This window comes from Panthera tigris, chromosome B4 (genome assembly GCF_018350195.1).
Source record: "Panthera tigris isolate Pti1 chromosome B4, P.tigris_Pti1_mat1.1, whole genome shotgun sequence".
Classification (NCBI taxonomy): domain Eukaryota; kingdom Metazoa; phylum Chordata; class Mammalia; order Carnivora; family Felidae; genus Panthera; species Panthera tigris.
Window position 1 is genome coordinate 129517362 of NC_056666.1, and position 5827 is coordinate 129523188.

Genomic DNA, 5827 nt, shown 5'->3' on the forward strand with positions numbered 1-5827 from the left:
TCTGGGTTTCCATTTCCCCACCTCAGAACGTGGATCCCAGGAATGAAAAGAACCTTTCTGGCTCTCACATTCACACATCTAGTGGCATCTTCAAACCGTGCTTTGTCCAGGACTTGCGAGAGAGATCCAGATTCCTACCGACTGAGAAAACTACTCACTATTTCATCTCAAGCAAGTCACATCCCTCCTGTATGCCTCAATCACTCTGTTGGCTCAGCAAGGAGACTAAAAGAGACTTAGGGGGCCACAAAGTAATGCTCGTGAAGCTTTTTTAATAAAAGAATTCTATGGTCCGGAGCATGGAGTCTCCTTCCACACCATCCCTTGTACACAGACTTCTCCTTTTCTTGCTCTCCTGTCCCCTCTGGCCCATTGGTTCCCTCCCTCCTCCTCAGGGGGGGGGGGGGCTGGAGGAGGATCCACCCTGTGAGTGACATCCTCCCTGGGGGTGGCCGCTAACTTCATCAATGTTCAGCGACTGTTAACACCGATATGCCCTGAGCTCCCGTCCATGGAACCCACTGGCCAGAGCCAGCACCCCTTCTCTGGGAGGAGCCCCCGAGGCTCTAATAAGGGCAAAACTCCCCTCCTTCCTGTCTCTTTAGTCTTGGGGTGCCCCTGCCGTGTTCAGACTCTTGCCTGGAGGTGCTACCTTCTGTTGACTCTGCATTGAAAGCTAGTGGTCACTTACCTCTCTGGGTTTATTTGGTGAACGAGCTTTGGGAACTCACCCTTCAAGATTCCCACGCCCTCCTCTGTGCTCATAGGGCTCTGAAACCAGACTCCCTGGGTTTAAATTTTCGGCTCTCTCATTGACTAGCTATGTGAACATATCTGAGTTACTGAATCTCCCGGTACCCCCGTTTTTCCATATGTAGCACAGAGCCCAGTGCGGGGCTCAGACTCACAAAGAACCATGAGATCATGACCTGAGCCGAAATCCGGTTGGACGCTTGACCGACGGAACCACCCAGGCACCCGTAAAAGGGATAATAACTTTTAAGTGCTTACAACAACGCTTGGCATGTAAATGTGTTCAATGACAATTACACTGCCGTGAATTTCAATACGAGGGGTGATATTAATATCGGGGTGTGGGTTAGTATCAGATACTCTTCCAAATACACATTCGTACTACAGTGTAAATGTCTGATACGATAGCGTGACACAGACCTCAAATGTTTATCTCGAACAGCAGATGTTAAGCCAAAGGGGCGAATGCCTAGACATGGACTTTTGACGATCGGTAAGATCGAGCAGCTCAGAAAAAGGGGTTCCAGAATTAGTCAAATTTGGGTCATAGTTCCTGCTTGGCCACTTTTTTGTTGAGTGGCCGTGGACCGGTTTCTTACCTTCTCAGTGACTCATAGGGTTGTTGTGTGAACATGAGAAGATATTGTAAGTAAAGCATGTGATGATAAGGTGCCTGGCACATAGTAAGGTCAATAAATGCCCATGGTGGAAAAGTTCTGGAGTGGAGGAGAGGGTGGTGGCAGGAAGTCTCCCACGGAGCCTTGACCCTTGCCAGCCTGTGGGCTCTGCTTCAGCTGTGTCCGCTGGTCCACCCCTAAAACATTCGTTAAGTACCTACCGTGCGCCAGGAGTTCCTCGGCTCGATCAGTCCGTTCCCACAATTCACTTCGTCATTGTAAATTCTACGGACATCAGTCCCCCTGGATGTTAACTAGGGTGTCTAAACAAAAATGACAATGTGACGGCAAATCAAGTTTGGGAACCAGAATTGGAGAGCACTCAACGGGTTCCGTGGCCGTGGGACCTGGAGCTTTGCCTACCCTCGTGCGCCTTGAGGGATGACTGCGGGTGTTGAGTCTCCTGTGACCGCAGACTCTTCTTAACACGTCCCTTGCGTGCATCTTCCTCTCCACTGTCTGCTGCAGGCATGACCCCACCTTGCCGGCTGCTATCGCCCCGTCCCTCGTCTCCAGCCCAGCCCCAGGGGAAATAGAGTCAGCTTTCCAAAACTCATGTCCTTTGAGCCATATACTGTCCCCCCTTGCGCATGGTGCGGGGACCTCTTCTCTCCTCCTTTGCCTTGCCGGTTCTCTTCCCCTTCCTGGATGCCTCCTGCAGTGCTGGTCTGGGATGGGGGCCCCTTTTTCACTCCTCCTGGCCTCCGCAGGGAGCCTCTCTCATACTTGACGGTACTTCCTGGCACCCGCATGCTTCCCGACGCCCCCTTCCCGGCCTCTTGAGAGGGCGTTGGAGTGGGGACTGCCGTGTAGCCCCGTGGCTTGTGGCCAGAGGGTGGGCGTTTGTGACTGTGGACACCTGTCTGGGCCTCGGTGTCCCTGCTCTACGAAACAGGAATCGTGACTGCAGCAGCTCGCAGGACGCCACATGGAGGGAGAAGTGGCCTTTGCTCTCTCCGCTCTGTGCCCTTTCGTGGCGGGGAGGCCGTGGACTGTCATGGAAAGAGCTCCCACCTGGAGCCTGGGGTTGGATCTCAGTTGTGAGACAAAGGGCAAGTGACTATAGGCCTGAAAACCGAAACTTCCCTCTCTGCCATATGGGATGCTTCTATTTCTCTTTCACTGGGTTGAACTGAGGTTACCCGGGTACAGGAGGACACAGAGTAGGTGCTTGATAAATATATTTGCAAAAAGGACACGGGCTTGCAGTTGAGCAGTCCCACGGTCCTGGGGCATGTGACTCCCTGGGAAGGCGCTCTGGAGGACAGGGGAGTCTACGGCCCCATTTACGGATGAGAGAACCCTACTTTGGCTCCCAGCTTACCCCGAGGATGGCGTGAGGGTCACCTGCCCTCAGACGCACCCTGGCTGGGTCTACTACGGCTCAGTGCCTCTGCACGTGGCTAAGCGTGGTGGCGGTGGGAGTCGTAGAGAAGCCACATGCCCTGCCCCACCTCCCCCCCCCCGCCCCCCCCCGCCCCGGGCTGTGGGTGCTGTGCTCCAGGCTTGCCACACCAGCTGGCAGGCCAGAGGGCCACTGTGAGTCCTGGGATCGCCCCGCCCTAGTTGTGAGACCTTTGGCAAAGTCCCCTCGTCCGCCAGGTCTCCATTCATGCATCTTGTCGATGGAGGGGTGAAGGAATCTTGATCAGAGCAGTGCTGTTGCACAGACAGAAGGAGATAAAACACATGAGGCACCTTAGCAGGCCAATGGCACTCAGGGTCATCATTATTATCTCGTTTAATTCTAACCCTTAAAGCTGGAGATCCCAGGGAGCCTGAAAACACCCCCTGGTGCCTTTGGCCTCCAGGCGGGAATAGTTGTATTACCCCTTTGTCTCACGCTCCCCCTCCGGGCCCAGTGGCTTGTCCACACTCCGGTGGGGGGGGGAGGGGGGTATTCTCTTGACATCGTGAAAGGTACAGCCCAGCAGGTCCCTGGTGTTTCAAAAGCACCAACGCCTGGCCTGGGGTGGGGGTGGGGTAGCATTTCACAGCCTACAAAGCCCTTCCTCTTTGCACCTCTCTTACCTCTGGCGTTTTACAGTTGATAACATCACAAAGTGTCTGCCGGGGAAGCAGGGACGCTGGCCCAGGACTCACAGATGAGAACGTGTAGGCCGAGGGAGTCACACGCGGGCCCAAGGCCCTGCCTCTGGGGTGGCCCTAGGAGGAGAGGTTGGGGGGGGGGGCGGGGAAGAGGTCGGAATCCGACTCTGCCCCAGTGCCCTGGGCTCTCCCTCCTAGCCCTCCCTCTGTATCCTGCAGAAGATAGAGCCTTCCTGAATGAAGCTCGGGAACGCTGCCACCGTTCAATGAGCTAATGGCGAAATCGGAAACTCAAGGGCTGGTAGCAGAGGCAAAAAAAAAAAAAAAAAAAAGAAAGAAAGAAAAAGACAAGCTTTGATTCATGGGCAGGAGGATCAGTGAATGGGGAAGACGGCCTCCAGTAATAGAGGAAATGCCTGAGTGGCACATCCTTCCAGCGGAGTCTCTCCCCGGGAGAGGAAGGTCAGGTTAGCGGAGGCCTCGGTTAGCGTCGGAGCCTGATAGGGGAGGCGAGGGAGCACTGCTGTCAGAGCAAGCCTGGTGAGCCCCATCGGTGAAGTGCAGGGGGGGTACGGGAGGGGGGCAGGTACTGGGGATCACAGGGCTCCCCCAGGTAGGGGGTGTAAAGTCAGCAGGTAGGAGCCAGGCACATAACAGGGGCTCACCAAAGAAAAACACCTGAAAACTCTTATTTTTATTTTTATTTTTAAATTGTTTTTAGAGAGAGCGAGAGCGAGTGAGCAGGGAAGGGGAGGAGCAGAGAGAGGGAGACACAGAATCCGAAGCAGGCTCCAGGCTCCGAGCTGTCAGCCCAGAGCCTGACTCGGGCTCGAACTCACAAACGGTGAGATCATAACCGGAGCCGGACGCTTAACCCACTGAGCCACCCAGGCGTCCCTGCCGCCACTGGTCTTGAATGCACGAATGAGTTAATTTTTACACTCTCGGATCTGGTCTCTAGTGTGTGTGGGCACTACTATCACAGTACAGGTGAGGATTCAGGGATCAGAGAGGGGCAGTGATTTGTCCCAGGTCACACAGCTGGTAGATGGCAGAACTGGGCCTCCAATCCCCAGCTCCTTCACCTTCATCTGGGAGGAGATCGAAATGCATGATGCAGTGGTGGGGGGGGGGGGGGAACAACATTCCAGTGTAAGAAGGAGAGTATTATTGTACCTTGACTACTTCTAGAAGTTTCTTTGACCCTGGTGAACTTCTCTGCAAAGGGACCCTTTTTAAAAAAAAAAAAAATTTTTTTTTAGTTAATTTATTTTTGAGAGAGAGAGAGAGAGAGAGAGAGAGAGAGAGACAGTGAGCCTGAGTGGGGGAGGGGCAGAGAGAGACTGGGAGAGAGAGAATCCCAAGCAGACTCTGCACTCTCAGGGCAGAGCCCGACGTGGGGCTCGATCCCACCAACCGCCAGATCAGGGTCCCAGCTGAGACCAAGAGTCCGACGTCCCACCGACGGGGCCACGCAGGCGCCCCTGCAAACAAACTCTTTGATAGGAGAGCGGGTGGGGCCTCCCCCTCCCCCAATATTTGGGGCACCTGTCAGTTTCCCAAGTGGACGGAGACTTCCTCTGTGGGCAAGGAAACTCCCCAGCCTGAAACGGGAAAAGGAGGGCAAACCAAAGCCGGTTTGCGCGAAGGGCCTCGGCTTTCGGGGTAACCAGGAAAAGGGGACACTGTATTTTATTTTTTCTAATCACCGCCCCCACCGTGCTCTGTTGGGCTCCGCCTCTCTTGCTGGCTCCTTCGGGACGACACCCCAGGCCCCTTCCATAACCCTCCCATCACTTTCGCTTATTAAAGAGAATAATCTCATCTTCGTTATTAAGACTCAGCCCGGTTCATTTTAAAACGTCGCTCTCCCACGGAACGCGGAGCTCCCCCGTCTGGGGTCGTGTGCGTGCGTGCTCGTGCGTGCGTTCTCATGCACGGGCCTACGTGCGTGCGCCCGTGCAGATGTGCTCGGGTGTGTGCCTCTTCTGGAAGTCGGGGCCCGGAGGAAGTTGCGTCCTCGCGTGACTGCATCCTACGGGCGGGCTGTGCCCGTCTGGGCGGTTCAGACCCGCCGTCCCTTCTGCAGACAGTCCTGTGTCCGCGATGGCGGGTTTGCTACGCCTGTGCCCCATGGTTTTTTTTTCTGTATTTCTGGCCCCCCACACCGTAGCTGCTGGCACCCTCTGTGAGGCCGGTGCCTGAAGGCAGGCTCTCTCGGAGGAGGTGCTGGTCGATGTGGCTCAGACTCAAACTCCGTCTCCTTCTCAGCTCACAGGCAAGTGGGGGTCTGCCCACACCTCCGACTCCTAGGGACCCGGATCTTGGCAGTGGGCCAGGACATTGAC

At 55.2% G+C, this 5827-nt stretch overlaps 1 long non-coding RNA gene across 1 annotated transcript; it reads right to left on the reverse strand.

Moving 5' to 3' along the window:
* Nucleotides 1-2929: 2929 nt before the first annotated feature.
* LOC122240176 lies at nt 2930-5352 on the reverse strand. The gene is made up of 4 exons (XR_006219538.1): nt 5198-5352; nt 4656-4710; nt 3462-3596; nt 2930-3089 (listed from the first exon to the last, which is right to left on the reverse strand). It is a non-coding gene; the product is annotated as an uncharacterized LOC122240176 (long non-coding RNA).
* Between the last annotated feature and the right edge of the window lie 475 nt (nt 5353-5827).